The 20,012-nt window shown below is 41.0% G+C and overlaps 7 non-coding genes across 7 annotated transcripts; 3 read left to right on the top strand and 4 right to left on the bottom strand.

Annotated features, from left to right (window-relative positions):
• Positions 1-17,019: 17,019 nt before the first annotated feature.
• Positions 17,020-17,135, bottom strand: LOC135046156 (U5 spliceosomal RNA). Its single transcript, XR_010238505.1, has one exon. It is a non-coding gene; the product is annotated as a U5 spliceosomal RNA (small nuclear RNA).
• A 275-nt stretch (positions 17,136-17,410) lies between these two features.
• LOC135046148 (U5 spliceosomal RNA) lies at positions 17,411-17,526 on the bottom strand. The gene has a single exon (XR_010238497.1). It is a non-coding gene; the product is annotated as a U5 spliceosomal RNA (small nuclear RNA).
• Positions 17,527-17,800: 274 nt separating this feature from the next.
• On the bottom strand, positions 17,801-17,916 carry LOC135046152 (U5 spliceosomal RNA). Its single transcript, XR_010238501.1, has one exon. It is a non-coding gene; the product is annotated as a U5 spliceosomal RNA (small nuclear RNA).
• A 286-nt stretch (positions 17,917-18,202) lies between these two features.
• Positions 18,203-18,318, bottom strand: LOC135046137 (U5 spliceosomal RNA). Its single transcript, XR_010238487.1, has one exon. It is a non-coding gene; the product is annotated as a U5 spliceosomal RNA (small nuclear RNA).
• Positions 18,319-18,462: 144 nt separating this feature from the next.
• LOC135046079 (U1 spliceosomal RNA) lies at positions 18,463-18,625 on the top strand. Its single transcript, XR_010238449.1, has one exon. It is a non-coding gene; the product is annotated as a U1 spliceosomal RNA (small nuclear RNA).
• A 671-nt stretch (positions 18,626-19,296) lies between these two features.
• On the top strand, positions 19,297-19,460 carry LOC135046190 (U1 spliceosomal RNA). Its single transcript, XR_010238537.1, has one exon. It is a non-coding gene; the product is annotated as a U1 spliceosomal RNA (small nuclear RNA).
• Positions 19,461-19,612: 152 nt separating this feature from the next.
• On the top strand, positions 19,613-19,775 carry LOC135046119 (U1 spliceosomal RNA). The gene has a single exon (XR_010238474.1). It is a non-coding gene; the product is annotated as a U1 spliceosomal RNA (small nuclear RNA).
• Positions 19,776-20,012: the final 237 nt, after the last annotated feature.

Below are 20,012 nucleotides of genomic sequence, written 5' to 3'. Positions count from 1 at the left end.
TACCTTTGCATTTTTCTCCCAAACGAAAGACACTAGAATGAAAATTTTAAAGCCTCCTGTTAGTGCTTCATCTACACGTTATAGCCCTGAATTTTCCAATGCCTAGCTCTTTGCAAAAGAGAGATATTGGCAAGGAAAAGCTGTATTGTACCTTTGCATTTTTCTCCCAAACGAAGGACACTAGAATGAAAATTTTAAAGCCTCCTGTTAGTGCTTCATCTACACGTTATAGCCCTGAATTTTCCAATGCCTATCTCTTTGCAAAAGAGAGATATCGGCAAGGAAAAACTGTATTGTACCTTTGCATTTTTCTCCCAAACGAAAGACACTAGAATGAAAATTTTAAAGCCTCCTGTTAGTGCTTCATCTACACGTTATAGCCCTGAATTTTCCAATGCCTAGCTCTTTGCAAAAGAGAGATATCGGCAAGGAAAAGCTGTATTGTACCTTTGCATTTTTCTCCCAAACGAAAGACACTAGAATGAAAATTTTAAAGCCTCCTGTTAGTGCTTCATCTACACGTTATAGCCCTGAATTTTCCAATGCCTATCTCTTTGCAAAAGAGAGATATCGGCAAGGAAAAGCTGTATTGTACCTTTGCATTTTTCTCCCAAACGAAGGACACTAGAATGAAAATTTTAAAGCCTCCTATTAGTGCTTCATCTACACGTTATAGCCCTGAATTTTCCAATGCCTATCTCTTTGCAAAAGAGAGATATCGGCAAGGAAAAGCTGTATTGTACCTTTGCATTTTTCTCCCAAACGAAGGACACTAGAATGAAAATTTTAAAGCCTCCTGTTAGTGCTTCATCTACACGTTATAGCCCTGAATTTTCCAATGCCTATCTCTTAGCAAAAGAGAGATATCGGCAAGGAAAAGCTGTATTGTACCTTTGCATTTTTCTCCCAAACGAAAGACACTAGAATGAAAATTTTAAAGCCTCCTGTTAGTGCTTCATATACACTTTATAGCCCTGAATTTTCTCATGCCTATCTCTTTGCAAAAGAGAGATATCGGCAAGGAAAAGCTGCATTGTACTTTTACATTTTTCTCCCAAACGAAAGACACTAGAATGAAAATTTTAAAGCCTCCTTTTAGTGCTTCATCTACACGTAATAGCCCTGAATTTTCCAATGCCTATCTCTTTGCAAAAGAGAGATATCGGCAAGGAAATGCTGTATTGTACCTTTGCATTTTCTCCCAAACGAAGGACACTAGAATGAAAATTTTAAAGCCTCCTGTTAGTGCTTCATCTACACGTTATAGCCCTGAATTTTCCAATGCCTATCTCTTTGCAAAAGAGAGATATCGGCAAGGAAAAGCAGCATTGTACTTTTGCATTTTTCTCCCAAACGAAAGACACTAGAATGAAAATTTTAAAGCCTCCTATTAGTGCTTCATCTACGTTATAGCCCTGAATTTTCCAATGCCTAGCTCTTTGCAAAAGAGAGATATCGGCAAGGAAAAGCTGTATTGTACCTTTGCATTTTTCTCCCAAACAAAAGACACTAGAATGAAAATTTTAAAGCCTCCTGTTAGTGCTTCATCTACACGTTATAGCCCTGAATTTTCCAATGCCTATCTCTTTGCAAAAGAGAGATATCGGCAAGGAAAAGCTGTATTGTACCTTTGCATGTTTCTCCCAAACGAAGGACACTAGAATGAAAATTTTGAAGCCTCCTATTAGTGCTTCATCTACACGTTATAGCCCTGAATTTTCCAATGCCTATCTCTTTGCAAAAGAGAGATATCGGCAAGGAAAAGCTGTATTGTACCTTTGCATTTTTCTCCCAAACGAAGGACACTAGAATGAAAATTTTAAAGCCTCCTGTTAGTGCTTCATCTACACGTTATAGCCCTGAATTTTCAAATGCCTATCTCTTTGCAAAAGAGAGATATCGGCAAGGAAAAGCTGTATTGTACCTTTGCATTTTTCTCCCAAACGAAAGACACTAGAATGAAAATTTTAAAGCCTCCTGTTAGTGCTTCATCTACACGTTATAGCCCTGAATTTTCCAATGCCTATCTCTTTGCAAAAGAGAGATATCGGCAAGGAAAAACTGTATTGTACCTTTGCATTTTTCTCCCAAACGAAAGACACTAGAATGAAAATTTTAAAGCCTCCTGTTAGTGCTTCATCTACACGTTATAGCCCTGAATTTTCCAATGCCTATCTCTTTGCAAAAGAGAGATATCGGCAAGGAAAAACTGTATTGTACCTTTGCATTTTTCTCCCAAACGAAAGACACTAGAATGAAAATTTTAAAGCCTCCTGTTAGTGCTTCATCTACACGTTATAGCCCTGAATTTTCCAATGCCTAGCTCTTTGCAAAAGAGAGATATCGGCAAGGAAAAGCTGTATTGTACCTTTGCATTTTTCTCCCAAACGAAGGACACTAGAATGAAAATTTTAAAGCCTCCTATTAGTGCTTCATCTACACGTTATAGCCCTGAATTTTCCAATGCCTATCTCTTTGCAAAAGAGAGATATCGGCAAGGAAAAGCTGTATTGTACCTTTGCATTTTTCTCCCAAACGAAGGACACTAGAATGAAAATTTTAAAGCCTCCTTTTAGTGCTTCATCTACACGTTATAGCCCTGAATTTTCCAATGCCTATCTCTTAGCAAAAGAGAGATATCGGCAAGGAAAAGCTGTATTGTACCTTTGCATTTTTCTCCCAAACGAAAGACACTAGAATGAAAATTTTAAAGCCTCCTGTTAGTGCTTCATCTACACGTTATAGCCCTGCATTTTCCAATGCCTATCTCTTTGCAAAAGAGAGATATCGGCAAGGAAAAGCTGTATTGTACCTTTGCATTTTTCTCCCAAACGAAAGACACTAGAATGAAAATTTTAAAGCCTACTGTTAGTGCTTCATCTACACGTTATAGCCCTGAATTTTCCAATGCCTAGCTCTTTGCAAAAGAGAGATATCGGCAAGGAAATGCTGTATTGTACCTTTGCATTTTTCTCCCAAACGAAAGACACTAGAATGAAAATGTTAAAGCCTACTGTTAGTGCTTCATCTACACGTTATAGCCCTGAATTTTCCAATGCCTAGCTCTTTGCAAAAGAGAGATATCGGCAAGGAAAAGCTGTATTGTACCTTTGCATTTTTCTCCCAAACGAAAGACACTAGAATGAAAATTTTAAAGCCTCCTGTTAGTGCTTCATCTACACGTTATAGCCCTGAATTTTCCAATGCCTATCTCTTTGCAAAAGAGAGATATCAGCAAGGAAAAGCTGTATTGTACCTTTGCATTTTTCTCCCAAACGAAGGACACTAGAATGAAAATTTTAAAGCCTCCTATTAGTGCTTCATCTACACGTTATAGCCCTGAATTTTCCAATGCCTATCTCTTTGCAAAAGAGAGATATCGGCAAGGAAAAACTGTATTGTACCTTTGCATTTTTCTCCCAAACGAAAGACACTAGAATGAAAATTTTAAAGCCTCCTGTTAGTGCTTCATCTACACGTTATAGCCCTGAATTTTCCAATGCCTATCTCTTTGCAAAAGAGAGATATCGGCAAGGAAAAGTTGTATTGTACCTTTGCATTTTTCTCCCAAACGAAAGATACTAGAATGAAAATTTTAAATCCTACTGTTAGTGCTTCATCTGCACGTTATAGCCCTGAATTTTCCAATGCCTAGCTCTTTGCAAAAGAGAGATATCGGCAAGGAAAAGCTGTATTGTACCTTTGCATTTTTCTCCCAAACGAAAGACACTAGAATGAAAATTTTAAAGCCTACTGTTAGTGCTTCATCTACACGTTATAGCCCTGAATTTTCCAATGCCTAGCTCTTTGCAAAAGAGAGATATCGGCAAGGAAAAGCTGTATTGTACCTTTGCATTTTTCTCCCAAACGAAAGACACTAGAATGAAAATTTTAAAGCCTCCTGTTAGTGCTTCATCTACACGTTATAGCCCTGAATTTTCCAATGCCTATCTCTTTTCAAAAGAGAGATATCGGCAAGGAAAAGATGTATTGTACCTTTGCATTTTTCTCCCAAACGAAGGATACTAGAATGAAAATTTTAAAGCATCCTATTAGTGCTTCATCTACACGTTATAGCCCTGAATTTTCCAATGCCTATCTCTTTGCAAAAGAGAGATATCGGCAAGGAAAAGTGTATTGTACTTTTGCATTTTTCTCCCAAACGAAAGACACTAGAATGAAAATTTTAAAGCCTCCTGTTAGTGCTTCATCTACACGTTATAGCCCTGCATTTTCCAATGCCTATCTCTTTGCAAAAGAGAGATATCGGCAAGGAAAAGCTGCATTGTACTTTTGCATTTTTCTCCCAAACGAAAGACACTAGAATGAAAATTTTAAAGCCTCCTGTTAGTGCTTCATCTACACGTTATAGCCCTGAATTTTCCAATGCCTATCTCTTTGCAAAAGAGAGATATCGGCAAGGAAAAGCTGTATTGTGCCTTTGCATTTTTCTCCCAAACGAAAGACACTAGAATGAAAATGTTAAAGCCTACTGTTAGTGCTTCATCTACACGTTATAGCCCTGAATTTTCCAATGCCTAGCTCTTTGCAAAAGAGAGATATCGGCAAGGAAAAGCTGTATTGTACCTTTGCATTTTTCTCCCAAACGAAAGACACTAGAATGAAAATTTTAAAGCCTCCTGTTAGTGCTTCATCTACACGTTATAGCCCTGAATTTTCCAATGCCTATCTCTTTGCAAAAGAGAGATATCGGCAAGGAAAAGCTGTATTGTACCTTTGCATTTTTCTCCCAAACGAAGGACACTAGAATGAAAATTTTAAAGCCTCCTATTAGTGCTTCATCTACACGTTATAGCCCTGAATTTTCCAATGCCTATCTCTTTGCAAAAGAGAGATATCGGCAAGGAAAAACTGTATTGTACCTTTGCATTTTTCTCCCAAACGAAAGACACTAGAATGAAAATTTTAAAGCCTCCTGTTAGTGCTTCATCTACACGTTATAGCCCTGAATTTTCCAATGCCTATCTCTTTGCAAAAGAGAGATATCGGCAAGGAAAAGCTGTATTGTACCTTTGCATTTTTCTCCCAAACGAAAGACACTAGAATGAAAATTTTAAATCCTACTGTTAGTGCTTCATCTACACGTTATAGCCCTGAATTTTCCAATGCCTAGCTCTTTGCAAAAGAGAGATATCGACAAGGAAAAGCTGTATTGTACCTTTGCATTTTTCTCCCAAACGAAAGACACTAGAATGAAAATTTTAAAGCCTCCTGTTAGTGCTTCATATACACGTTATAGCCCTGAATTTTCCAATGCCTATCTCTTTGCAAAAGAGAGATATCGGCAAGGAAAAGCTGTATTGTACCTTTGCATTTTTCTCCCAAACGAAGGACACTAGAATGAAAATTTTAAAGCCTCCTGTTAGTGCTTCATCTACACGTAATAGCCCTGAATTTTCCAATGCCTATCTCTTTGCAAAAGAGAGATATCGGCAAGGAAATGCTGTATTGTACCTTTGCATTTTTCTCCCAAACGAAAGACACTAGAATGAAAATTTTAAAGCCTCCTGTTAGTGCTTCATCTACACGTTATAGCCCTGCATTTTCCAATGCCTATCTCTTTGCAAAAGAGAGATATCGGCAAGGAAAAGTTGCATTGTACTTTTGCATTTTTCTCCCAAACGAAAGACACTAGAATGAAAATTGTAAAGCCTCCTGTTAGTGCTTCATCTACACGTTATAGTCCTGCATTTTCCAATGCCTATCTCTTTGCAAAAGAGAGATATCGGCAAGGAAAAGCTGTATTGTACCTTTGCATTTTTCTCCCAAACGAAAGACACTAGAATGAAAATGTTAAAGCGTACTGTTAGTGCTTCATCTACACGTTATAGCCCTGAATTTTCCAATGCCTATCTCTTTGCAAAAGAGAGATATCGGCAAGGAAAAGCTGTATTGTACCTTTGCATTTTTCTCCCAAACGAAAGACACTAGAATGAAAATTTTAAAGCCTCCTGTTAGTGCTTCATCTACACGTTATAGCCCTGAATTTTCCAATGCCTAGCTCTTTGCAAAAGAGAGATATCGGCAAGGAAAAGCTGTATTGTACCTTTGCATTTTTCTCCCAAACGAAAGACACTAGAATGAAAATTTTAAAGCCTCCTGTTAGTGCTTCATCTACACGTTATAGCCCTGAATTTTCCAATGCCTATCTCTTTGCAAAAGAGAGATATCGGCAAGGAAAAGCTGTATTGTACCTTTGCATTTTTCTCCCAAACGAAGGACACTAGAATGAAAATTTTAAAGCCTCCTATTAGTGCTTCATCTACACGTTATAGCCCTGAATTTTCCAATGCCTATCTCTTTGCAAAAGAGAGATATCGGCAAGGAAAAGCTGTATTGTACCTTTGCATTTTTCTCCCAAACGAAGTACACTAGAATGAAAATGTTAAAGCCTCCTGTTAGTGCTTCATCTACACGTTATAGCCCTGAATTTTCCAATGCCTATCTCTTTGCAAAAGAGAGATATCGGCAAGGAAAAGCTGTATTGTACCTTTGCATTTTTTTCCCAAACGAAAGACACTAGAATGAAAATTTTAAAGCCTCCTGTTAGTGCTTCATCTACACGTTATAGCCCTGAATTTTCCAATGCCTATCTCTTTGCAAAAGAGAGATATCGGCAAGGAAATGCTGTATTGTACCTTTGCATTTTTCTCCCAAACGAAAGACACTAGAATGAAAATTTTAAAGCCTCCTGTTAGTGCTTCATCTACACGTTATAGCCCTGCATTTTCCAATGCCTATCTCTTTGCAAAAGAGAGATATCGGCAAGGAAAAGCTGCATTGTACTTTTGCATTTTTCTCCCAAACGAAGGACACTAGAATGAAAATTTTAAAGCCTCCTGTTAGTGCTTCATCTACACGTTATAGCCCTGAATTTTCCAATGCCTATTTCTTTGCAAAAGAGAGATATCGGCAAGGAAAAGCTGTATTGTACCTTTGCATTTTTCTCCCAAACGAAAGACACTAGAATGAAAATTTTAAAGCCTACTGTTAGTGCTTCATCTACACGTTATAGCCCTGAATTTTCCAATGCTTAGCTCTTTGCAAAAGAGAGATATCGGCAAGGAAAAGCTGTATTGTACCTTTGCATTTTTCTCCCAAACGAAAGACACTAGAATGAAAATTTTAAAGCCTCCTGTTAGTGCTTCATCTACACGTTATAGCCCTGAATTTTCCAATGCCTATCTCTTTGCAAAAGAGAGATATCGGCAAGGAAAAGCTGTATTGTACCTTTGCTTTTTTCTCCCAAACGAAAGACACTAGAATGAAAATTTTAAAGCCTCCTATTAGTGCTTCATCTACACGTTATAGCCCTGAATTTTCCAATGCCTATCTCTTTGCAAAAGAGAGATATCGGCAAGGAAAAGCTGCATTGTACTTTTGCATTTTTCTCCCAAACGAAAGACACTAGAATGAAAATTTTAAAGCCTCCTGTTAGTGCTTCATCTACACGTTATAGCCCTGAATTTTCCAATGCCTAGCTCTTTGCAAAAGAGAGATATTGGCAAGGAAAAGCTGTATTGTACCTTTGCATTTTTCTCCCAAACGAAAGACACTAGAATGAAAATTTAAAAGCCTCCTGTTAGTGCTTCATCTACGCGGTATAGCCCTGAATTTTCCAATGCCTAGCTCTTTGCAAAAGAGAGATATCGGCAAGGAAAAGCTGTATTGTACCTTTGCATTTTTCTCCCAAACGAAAGACACTAGAATGAAAATTTTAAAGCCTCCTGTTAGTGCTTCATCTACACGTTATAGCCCTGAATTTTCCAATGCCTATCTCTTTGCAAAAGAGAGATATCGGCAAGGAAATGCTGTATTGTACCTTTGCATTTTTCTCCCAAACGAAAGACACTAGAATGAAAATTTTAAAGCCTCCTGTTAGTGCTTCATCTACACGTTATAGCCCTGCATTTTCCAATGCCTATCTCTTTGCAAAAGAGAGATATCGGCAAGGAAAAGCTGCATTGTACTTTTGCATTTTTCTCCCAAACGAAAGACACTAGAATGAAAATTTTAAAGCCTCCTGTTAGTGCTTCATCTACACGTTATTGCCCTGAATTTTCCAATGCCTAGCTCTTTGCAAAAGAGAGATATTGGCAAGGAAAAGCTGTATTGTACCTTTGCATTTTTCTCCCAAACGAAAGACACTAGAATGAAAATTTTAAAGCCTCCTGTTAGTGCTTCATCTACACGTTATAGCCCTGAATTTTCCAATGCCTATCTCTTTGCAAAAGAGAGATATCGGCAAGGAAAAACTGTATTGTACCTTTGCATTTTTCTCCCAAACGAAAGACACTAGAATGAAAATTTTAAAGCCTCCTGTTAGTGCTTCATCTACACGTTATAGCCCTGAATTTTCCAATGCCTATCTCTTTGCAAAAGAGAGATATCGGCAAGGAAAAGCTGTATTGTACCTTTGCATTTTTCTCCCAAACGAAGGACACTAGAATGAAAATTTTAAAGCCTCCTATTAGTGCTTCATCTACACGTTATAGCCCTGAATTTTCCAATGCCTATCTCTTTGCAAAAGAGAGATATCGGCAAGGAAAAGCTGTATTGTACCTTTGCATTTTTCTCCCAAACGAAGTACACTAGAATGAAAATGTTAAAGCCTCCTGTTAGTGCTTCATCTACACGTTATAGCCCTGAATTTTCCAATGCCTATCTCTTTGCAAAAGAGAGATATCGGCAAGGAAAAGCTGTATTGTACCTTTGCATTTTTCTCCCAAACGAAAGACACTAGAATGAAAATTTTAAAGCCTCCTGTTAGTGCTTCATCTACACGTTATAGCCCTGAATTTTCCAATGCCTATCTCTTTGCAAAAGAGAGATATCGGCAAGGAAATGCTGTATTGTACCTTTGCATTTTTCTCCCAAACGAAAGACACTAGAATGAAAATTTTAAAGCCTCCTGTTAGTGCTTCATCTACACGTTATAGCCCTGCATTTTCCAATGCCTATCTCTTTGCAAAAGAGATATATCGGCAAGGAAAAGCTGCATTGTACTTTTGCATTTTTCTCCCAAACGAAAGACACTAGAATGAAAATTTTAAAGCCTCCTGTTAGTGCTTCATCTACACGTTATAGCCCTGAATTTTCCAATGCCTAGCTCTTTGCAAAAGAGAGATATTGGCAAGGAAAAGCTGTATTGTACCTTTGCATTTTTCTCCCAAACGAAAGACACTAGAATGAAAATTTTAAAGCCTCCTGTTAGTGCTTCATCTACACGATATAGCCCTGAATTTTCCAATGCCTATCTCTTTGCAAAAGAGAGATATCGGCAAGGAAAAGCTGTATTGTACCTTTGCATTTTCCTCCCAAACGAAGGACACTAGAATGAAAATTTTAAAGCCTCCTGTTAGTGCTTCATCTACACGTTATAGCCCTGAATTTTCCAATGCCTATTTCTTTGCAAAAGAGAGATATCGGCAAGGAAAAGCTGTATTGTACCTTTGCATTTTTCTCCCAAACGAAAGACACTAGAATGAAAATTTTAAAGCCTACTGTTAGTGCTTCATCTACACGTTATAGCCCTGAATTTTCCAATGCCTAGCTCTTTGCAAAAGAGAGATATCGGCAAGGAAAAGCTGTATTGTACCTTTGCATTTTTCTCCCAAACGAAAGACACTAGAATGAAAATTTTAAAGCCTCCTGTTAGTGCTTCATCTACACGTTATAGCCCTGAATTTTCCAATGCCTATCTCTTTGCAAAAGAGAGATATCGGCAAGGAAAAGCTGTATTGTACCTTTGCTTTTTTCTCCCAAACGAAAGACACTAGAATGAAAATTTTAAAGCCTCCTATTAGTGCTTCATCTACACGTTATAGCCCTGAATTTTCCAATGCCTATCTCTTTGCAAAAGAGAGATATCGGCAAGGAAAAGCTGCATTGTACTTTTGCATTTTTCTCCCAAACGAAAGACACTAGAATGAAAATTTTAAAGCCTCCTGTTAGTGCTTCATCTACACGTCATAGCCCTGAATTTTCCAATGCCTAGCTCTTTGCAAAAGAGAGATATTGGCAAGGAAAAGCTGTATTGTACCTTTGCATTTTTCTCCCAAACGAAAGACACTAGAATGAAAATTTAAAAGCCTCCTGTTAGTGCTTCATCTACACGGTATAGCCCTGAATTTTCCAATGCCTAGCTCTTTGCAAAAGAGAGATATCGGCAAGGAAAAGCTGTATTGTACCTTTGCATTTTTCTCCCAAACGAAAGACACTAGAATGAAAATTTTAAAGCCTCCTGTTAGTGCTTCATCTACACGTTATAGCCCTGAATTTTCCAATGCCTATCTCTTTGCAAAAGAGAGATATCGGCAAGGAAATGCTGTATTGTACCTTTGCATTTTTCTCCCAAACGAAAGACACTAGAATGAAAATTTTAAAGCCTCCTGTTAGTGCTTCATCTACACGTTATAGCCCTGCATTTTCCAATGCCTATCTCTTTGCAAAAGAGAGATATCGGCAAGGAAAAGCTGCATTGTACTTTTGCATTTTTCTCCCAAACGAAAGACACTAGAATGAAAATTTTAAAGCCTCCTGTTAGTGCTTCATCTACACGTTATTGCCCTGAATTTTCCAATGCCTAGCTCTTTGCAAAAGAGAGATATTGGCAAGGAAAAGCTGTATTGTACCTTTGCATTTTTCTCCCAAACGAAAGACACTAGAATGAAAATTTTAAAGCCTCCTGTTAGTGCTTCATCTACACGTTATAGCCCTGAATTTTCCAATGCCTATCTCTTTGCAAAAGAGAGATATCGGCAAGGAAAAACTGTATTGTACCTTTGCATTTTTCTCCCAAACGAAAGACACTAGAATGAAAATTTTAAAGCCTCCTGTTAGTGCTTCATCTACACGTTATAGCCCTGAATTTTCCAATGCCTATCTCTTTGCAAAAGAGAGATATCGGCAAGGAAAAGCTGTATTGTACCTTTGCATTTTTCTCCCAAACGAAGGACACTAGAATGAAAATTTAAAAGCCTCCTGTTAGTGCTTCATCTACACGGTATAGCCCTGAATTTTCCAATGCCTATCTCTTTGCAAAAGAGAGATATCGGCAAGGAAAAGCTGTATTGTACCTTTGCATTTTTCTCCCAAACGAAATACACTAGAATGAAAATTTTAAAGCCTCCTGTTAGTGCTTCATCTACACGTTATAGCCCTAAATTTTCCAATGCCTAGCTCTTTGCAAAAGAGAGATATTGTGCTTCCTAGCTGTTTTTTATAAAATCACTTAATTAAATCTAACTCTGATTACGTCAGAGAAGGCCAGGTACCCTACACCATAAGAGGGGGTTTGAAATTTTGACTTGTCTACTTAAAGATCACCAAAATCTGATGACAAGGTCAATTACATCCCTGGGTGGGATTGAACCTCCAACCTTTTGGTTAATAGCCCATGTAAGTGCAAGAAATCCTGAAGCACTCACTCATCATGGGAAAGTACCAATGTGTATCTTGATTATTGACTTTTTAAAGTTTTTCTAGGAAACGTTCTAGATGAATGATTATTAGCCTTTGTCAGTATTGACTTTTGCAAGGTGTCTCTGTGGCGCAATCAGTTAGTGTGTAAGGCTATTAACCAAAAGGTTGGTGGTTCAATCCCACCCAGGGACTTAATTGACCTTGTTATCAGATTTTGGTGATCTTTAAGTAGACAAGTCAAAATTTCAAACCCACTGTTATGGTGTAGGGTACCTGGCCTTCTCTGATGTTTAGATTTGATTCAGTGATTTTATAAAAACAGCTAGGAAGCACAATTTAGCAGTGGGTTGCAGAGAAAAAGAAATATGCTGGCAGAAAAATCCAATTGAGTGATTAAACAGCTCTTCATTTTCTGGCTTTATTTTTATACTAACAAATTTGTTCTCTGAAAAGTGTCCACAAAGCCAAGTCTCTGATTAACACCTTTGTAGGGATGGTTTTTCACCTATTACTAAATTAAACTTGCTTCATTGGAAAGGCAGCAAGATGCATCCTCATTTCAATGTCTACTGAAATAATACAGGTTGACACCAGGAAACATTAACGCCACTGCATCCTTGCTGCTTTCGCATGTGGAAGTCTGTTTAATGTGAAAACAAGGTGATATCTAATTAGCACACAGGTAAGGAATTAAGAAAATCTTTATTTAAGGGTGAAGATGTTTCTCACAAAATCGTTGCCCCAATGCATCATTGAAATTCAAGCTGGAAAGATGATTTTAATATATCACTTGTACATTTTGCATTGCTCTTCTGGTGACAATGTAGTTTGTTTTTGTCAATTACCATTTTAATAATCGGGTAAAGAAAATTAATTGGATTTTTGAAAGAAAACAATACTGTCAATATACTATTAAAACAAATTAAAATGGTAAAAGTTATTGTACTTTAAGTAAAAATAAAAGAGCAAAAATATCAATCCCAGTTTTTGATTACTTTAATTAACAAAAAAAAATGCACATAGCAATGGATAGTTTCGATCAATCAACCTCTGGGTTATGGGCCCAGCATGCTTCCATTGCACTACTCTGCTGCTCATGGAAGTGTAAGAGATCCTGAAGACTAAATTGATTAAAGGCCTAAAAGTACTGGACTATAAGGAAAGACTTACTAGGCTGAATATTTATACACTAGAAAAGAGGTGCCTAAGAGGAGATATTATTAATATCTTCAAATATGTAAAGATACATAACAAAGAGTTATCAGAGGAATTATTTATTAAACGAACACGTGGTCACTCGCTGCGACTGGAGGAAAGTTCAGAACGCAATGGAGGAAAGGTTTCTTCACTGTTAGGGCAATCAGGATGTGGAATTCCCTGCCAGGGAAGGTGGTAATGGCGGACTCTGTAATTGGATTTAAAAAAGGAATGGATACATTTCTGAATGAAAAAGCTATCCAAGGTTATAATACTTAAAATATCAACATGGTTAATCCGGGGGTAACATGAGTTATAGTAGCTAACTAGTCATAAAACATTATTCAGCAAGTATGTAGAATCATCACAACTTAAAACAGGTTGAACACGATGGGCAATTTGCCTCTATTCAACCTCAAAAACTATGTTACTATATTACTATGTTATTGTAGTATACAGAACACCACAATGCAATGAGCAGTGATAGTGAGCACTGATGAGGATACTAGAACTGACACTGAGCAGCAAGATGCAGCACTGGACTATTAGTAATGTACTGTAGTATGCTGAGCACCACAATGCAGCACAAGACAATGAGCAGTGATACTGAGCACTGATGAGGATACTACTGAGAACTGACACTGAGCAGGAGAGACACACTACTAGTATTACTGAGCAGCAATAAGTAACCACTGATACTGAGCACTGATATTGAGATTTCCACTGAGAGAACATAGCCACGTCCTCTCCGCTCTCTCTTCAATGCACGAGTAAAAATGGCAGCAACGCGCAGCTCTTTATATGGAATCCGAATCTCGCGAGAATCCGACAGCGGGATGATGACATTTTCCCTTGTTCAGGTTTTCCGAGTCAGGCGGGAACAACCGAGCCTGCCTCGGACCAGTGTAAACAACGTGGAGTTCGTGGGGAATTCGGTTCTCGGAGAACCGAACCCGCTCCTCTCTACCTTATACCCATCAATTTTTTTATTTTCAATCTAAGCCCCTGCAGTTTTCTGTAAGCATCTGCTTCGCTATGATGATCAACAAGTCACAAGGGCAAACACTCAGGGTTTGAGGCGTAGATCTTAGGACCAGCTGCTACAAGCATGGCAGAGGTGTCACTATCACTGGTGACACCCAGAGAGGTGGCGAGGGAGATTGTAATGCAGTGCGCGCAGATAAGCAGCGCAATGGTAAAAAGGAGGCATGGTTTCATAGGTAGGGGCGTGGCCTGGTGGCCTGAATCTACATTTTGTTGCTCCGGGTGTCCCGGGGGTTGGGGGCTGCACCCGGGGACTAGTGTGTGAGCGGTGCTGGCTCCTGCACAGTGACAGGGCATGGCCACCCAGCATGACGCCTCCCTTCTTGACCATGCTGTAATTGCAGTCGCACTGCAGTTCAGCGTGATCATAAAAAATGGTGTAGGCTCCTGCTGGTGCAGACTGTATGTGCGCGCAGGAAGCCGCCACCATTTTTGTGATCACAGCGGCTGAATGTGATGTCATACAGCCGCTGTGACCACGCCCCCTGTGTCTCCTCCGTTGCAGACCCCATTTTGAAGCCTTGCCCCCGCACCGCTCCATCCCTGACTTGGAAATGGAGTGTTGCTGACCCACCTCTCCCCCCCTTCCCCGCCCCGATTGACAGGCAGAGGCGATCACATTCTCTGCGGGGTGCCGCAGAAAATGCAGGCACATGCGTATGCTCTTAGCAATTTTTGCAGTTGGATCGCTTATTGTGATTGCAATCCAACCTGAATCAGGCCCTATTACCTATCACAATGCGCTGCGGGCAGTACAAAATTGGGTTAATATAGGAGAAAAACCCCCAGACCTGTGCTCCTTAACTGTACCTGGTGGCTAGTGGAGCGGCTGCCCAGTAATCAGTGTCCACCGCAGTGCGCACACGGCCCACCCCCTACGGCCTCGCTCCCCTTCATCAGCGGCCTCGTGATCCGGAAGGGTGGTGTGTGTGTGACTGACCTTAGGATGAAACCGGAGCCTCCGCTGCAGTGACCCAGCAACCAGGGCACGGGAGTATACAGCGCCGCTGGGAGTGATGAAGCTGCAGTAAAGATGTCTATTAGACCTAGCCTGCTGCAGCCCTTGTAGATTCTCATAAAACAAGTTCTTCTTTTCTTGTCAAAATTAATAGCTAAGAATAGGCTGCCTGAGGCAGGCCCCTGTTAATTGGCCTGCTACTGAAGGCACCAACTACAAACTGAGCTCCCTGTTCATGGAAGCGGGGTTATAGAGGAGAATGCACTGAGCTTCTTGGGAACAGTCAAAAGCTTTGAGCCGGTTGGTGCCTCAGATCAAGATCCTACTCTACACCCCAATGTGAATCCTTGTGGAGTCCAGTGTACCCCACAGAAGAAATTAATGTGTCACACCCATTGGCAGCAACCTTAGAATAGCTGCTGACGGGCACAATTGAGAAAGGAAGGGGGGGGGGGGACATTTGAATCCAGCACATAGATGCAATTCAAATATGTAATTTGTACCTTCCTATTTTAAAATATAATGGATGAACCTCACCCTGTGAGAACAATCTTCATGATCAAGAGATCTAATATGTAAAATAAGTATGAGTTGGGATAGGGCTGGGGAGGGTGGCAGCTCGGGCAGCCCCTCCCCCGTCAAGTTAAGGAGATTCAACTGAGGAAGCACAAGGGAACTCTCGTCTGGGGACAACAACTGCAGGGAGACCACATCTTTTCAGATGAACATGGGAGGGCGGAAGGCTGCCTAATACTGAAGCACCATCAAATATCAAACCATATCCAACAACTAGTACAAGCATTCCTGGGGGAAGGTCTGCAGCAGACGGATTTGCATACGGTGATGTCATCCAAGCAGTGGGCCAAAGTTGGCTGGAACCCTCATCTGCATATAAAAAGAGAAAAGGGGCATGCAGGGCATGGCGGCCTTTTGCAGTGCTTGGATGACCCCTAGTTCGCATTAAACACCCCCACCCTCCTTTGGTGTGGGGCTCATGTTGGCCATGCCCCATCCCCTGAAGCATTCATGCTGATTTCTTGCAGCAGCTGGGCACTGTAACAGCTCCAGAGCTGCTCTGTAAGGCAAGTAAAAGGGTGTGGGCCCTGCAGCACCACCTGTAGTTCGCATTGTGCGTTGGAAGGCACAAAGTAAGCAGACGGGAGGAGAAGTCAGGATAGTACACAAGGGCATCCTTTTCTCTTAGTCCGTAGAGGATGCTGGGGTCACATTAAGAACCATGGGGTATAGACGGGATCCGCAAGAGACATGGGCACTTTAAGACTTTCAAAGGGTGTGAACTGGCTCCTCCCTCTATGCCCCTCCTCCAGACTCCAGTTATAGGAACTGTGCCCAGGGAGACGGACATTTCGAGGAAAGGATTTATTGTTAAACTAAGGTGAGCATCTTACCAGCTCACACCTTAAGCATGCCGCAGAACGTGGCATTCAACAGAACACAAGCCAACGGCATGAACAATTGCAGCAAAAAGCTGACCAGAACCGTAACACAACATGTGTATAACCACAAGTAATAACTGCAGACACAGTATGGACTGGGACGGGTGCCCAGCATCCTCTACGTACTAAGAGAAAAGGATTTACCGGTAGGTATTAAAATCCTATTTTCTCATACGACCTAGAGGATGCTGGGGTCACATTAAGAACCATGGGGTTATACCAAAGCTCTTGAACGGGTGGGAGAGTGCGTACGACTCTGCAGCACCGAATGACCCAACTTGAGGTTATCATCAGCCAAGGTATCAAACTTGTAAAACTTAGCAAAAGTGTTTACTAAATAGCTGCTCGGCAAAGTTGCAATGCCGAGACTCCCCGACCAGCTGCCCAGGATGAACCCACCTTTCTAGTAGAATGGGTCTTCACCTAATTCAGTAACGGCAATCCTGCCGTGGAATGAGCATGCTGAATCTTACCACAGATCCAGCGCATAATGGTCTGCATGGAAGCAGGACACCCAATCATGTTGGGAGCATACAGGACAAACAGAGCCTCTGTTTTCCTAATCTGAACCGTTCTGGTGACATAAATTTTCAAAGTTCTGACCACAGCCAGAGACTTTGACTCAACGAAGGTGTCAGTGGCCAAAGGCACCATGTGGAAAGATGAACCACCTTCGGCAGAAATTGTTGACGTGTCCTCAATTCTGCTCTATCTTCATGAAAGATCAAATAAAGGCTCTTGTGATACTGCATGGTTTGTACTGTTTTCCATGTGCTCCCAGATCTTTCAAGCAAGTAGCATGGTCAAGAAAGTTCTGTTTGAAAAGAAACAAACATTTACTGTCATTGTTATGCAAATAAACTTACATTAAAGCTAACAAGAAAGCACACTCGTTCTGTCTTTTAAACTGATAAAAGAAACCCCAATAATATGGGGCATGCAAAAATTGAGATAAAACTCAGTTTTGCTCCTCTCCACGGAAATCTTTAATAAAAGGCGAAATATTTGTTAGTTCTGAAGAGAAACCAGAGCATGACCAAGATTCCACCTGTCGCCTGAGTGCCATGCCAGCAGTTCTCATTCAGCTCAAAGTGAGCACCCAATTTGAATGAAAGAAAGCAGATTTCTCACCAGGCTTCCCCTTGCTATAAACATGGTTTGTACTCTTTTCCATGTGCTCCCAGATCTTTCAAACAATTAGTGTGGTCAAGAAAGTTCTGTTTGAAAAGAAACAAACATTTACTGTCATTTCTATGCAAATGAGCTTACATTAAAGCACACTCGTTCTATCTTTAAACCAATAAAATAAAACCCCAATAAGATGGGGCATGCAAAAATTGAGATAAAACTCAGTTTTGCTCCTCTCCACGGAAATCTTTAGTAAAAGGCGAAAGATTTGTTCGTTCTGAAGAGAAACCACAGCATGACCAAGATTCTACCTGTCGCCTGAGTGCCATGCCAGCAGTCCTCATTCAGCTCAAAGTGAGCACCCAATTTGAAAGAAAGAAAGCAGATTTCTCACCAGGCTTCCCCTTGCTATAAACATGGTTTGTACTCTTTTCCATGTGCTCCCAGATCTTTCAAGCAATTAGTATAGTCAAGAAAGTTCTGTTTGAAAAGAAACAAACATTTACTGTCATTTCTACGCAAATGAGCTTACATTAAAGCACACTCGTTCTATCTTTAAACTGATAAAAGAAACTCCAATAAGACGGGGCATGCAAAAATTGAGATAAAACTCAGTTTTGCTCCTCTCCATGGAAATCTTTAGTAAAAGGCGAAAGATTTGTTCGTTCTGAAGAGAAACCAGAGCATGACCAAGATTCCACCTGTCGCCTGAGTGCCATGCCAGCAGTCCTCATTCAGCTCAAAGTGAGCACCCAATTTGAAAGAAAGAAAGCAGATTTCTCACCAGGCTTCCCCTTGCTATAAGCATGGTTTGTACTCTTTTCCATGTGCTCCCAGATCTTTCAAGCAATTAGTATGGTCAAGAAAGTTCTGCTTGAAAAGAAACAGACATTTATTGTCATTGTTATGCAAATAAACTTACATTAAAGCTAACAAGAAAGCACACTCGTTCTGTCTTTAATCCGATAAAAGAAACCCCAATAATATGGGGCATGCAAAAATTGAGATAAAACTCGGTTTTGCTCCTCTCCACGGAAATCTTTAGTAAAAGGCGAAAGATTTGTTCGTTCTGAAGAGAAACCAGAGCATGACCAAGATTTTTATCTGAAAATATGTGTTCTCCCTGCAGTTGTTGTCCCCAGATGAGAGTTCCCTTGTGCTGCCTCAGTTGAATCTCCTTTACTTGACAGGGGGATGCTCGAGCAGCGACCCTCCCCAGCTCTAGCCCAACTCCTACTTACCTGCCAGGTGAGATACTATGATCATGAAGGTGCTTCTCCCAGGGCAAGGCTCACCCATTGCACTCTGGGTGTGCTGCTTCTGCGATTTCCCCAAATGTGGGAAACTTGACTGCATAATTTGTGTTTCCCCTGGTCGGCTCTCGTATAATTCAGATCTCTTTGTCTCAGGTCTCTCTCCAGCCTAGTTTGCTGTCTGTTTCTACTTCTCTTTTCTTGAGCCGCTCCCTTCTATGCCCTTGCGCACTATCCTGACTTCTCCCGTCTGCTTACTTCGTGCCTTCCAACGCACAATGCAAACTACAGGTAGTGCTGCAGGACCCACACCCTTTTACTTGCCTTACAGAGCGTCTCTGGAGCAGTTACAGTGCCCAGCTGCTGCAAGAAATCAGCTTGAATGCTTCAGGGGCTGGGGAATAGCCAACATGAGCCCCACACCGAAGGAGGGTGGAGGTGTGTAATGCGAACTAGGGGTCATCCAAGCGCCGCAAAAGGCCGCCATGCCCTGCACGCCCCTTGTCTCTTTTCATATGCAGACGAGGGTTGAAGCCAACTTTGACCCACTGTTTGGATGACATCACCATATGCAAATCCATCTGCTGCAGGCCTTCCCCCAGGAATGCTTGCACTAGTTGTTGCATTTGGTTTGTTGTTTGGGGGTGCTTCAGTATTAGGCAGCCTTCTGCCCTCCCATGTTCATCTGAAAATATGTGTTCTCCCTGCAGTTGTTGTCCCCAGATGAGAGTTCCCTTGTGCTGCCTCAGTTGAATCTCCTTTACTTGACAGAGATGTGCCTGAGCAGCGGCCCTCCCCAGCCCTATCCCAAATCATACTTATTTTGCATAGGCGATACCATGGTCATGAAGATTGTTCTCCCAGGGTGAGGTTCATTCATTGCATTCTGGGTATGCTGACCCCTGTGATTTCCCCAAATGTGGGAAACTCGACTGCATTATTTGTGGTAGTGGGGGACTGTGTTTGTGCTTTCCTCTGGTCAGCTCTGGTAAAAATCAGATTTCTTTATCTCAGATCTTCCTCTAGCCTTGTTCTTCTTTCGAGAGTTCCCTTGTGCTGCCTCAGTTGGATCTCTTTCACTTGACAGGGGGGTGCCCGAGCAGCGACCCTCCCCAGCTCTAGCCCAACTCCTACTTACCTGCCAGGTGAGATACTATGATCATGAAGGTGCTTCTCCAAGGGCAAGGCTCACCCATTGCACTCTGGTTGTGCTGCCCCTGTGATTTCCCCAAATGTGGGAAACTTGACTGCATAATTTGTGTTTCCCTTGGTCGGCTCTCGTATAATTCAGATCTCTTTGTCTCAGGTCTCTCTCCAGCCTAGTTTGCTGTCTGTTTCCACTTCTCTTTTCTTGAGCCGCTCCCTTCTATGCCCTTGCGCACTATCCTGACTTCTCCCGTCTGCTTACTTCGTGCCTTCCAACGCACAATGCAAACTACAGGTAGTGCTGCAGGGCCCACACCCTTTTACTTGCCTTACAGAGCAGCTCTGGAGCAGTTACAGTGCCCAGCTGCTGCAAGAAATCAGCTT

Source organism: Pseudophryne corroboree, unplaced genomic scaffold (assembly GCF_028390025.1).
Source record: "Pseudophryne corroboree isolate aPseCor3 unplaced genomic scaffold, aPseCor3.hap2 scaffold_915, whole genome shotgun sequence".
Taxonomy (NCBI): domain Eukaryota; kingdom Metazoa; phylum Chordata; class Amphibia; order Anura; family Myobatrachidae; genus Pseudophryne; species Pseudophryne corroboree.
Note: the sequence above shows the minus strand (reverse complement) of the source record. Positions and strands in the feature narration are given on the sequence as shown.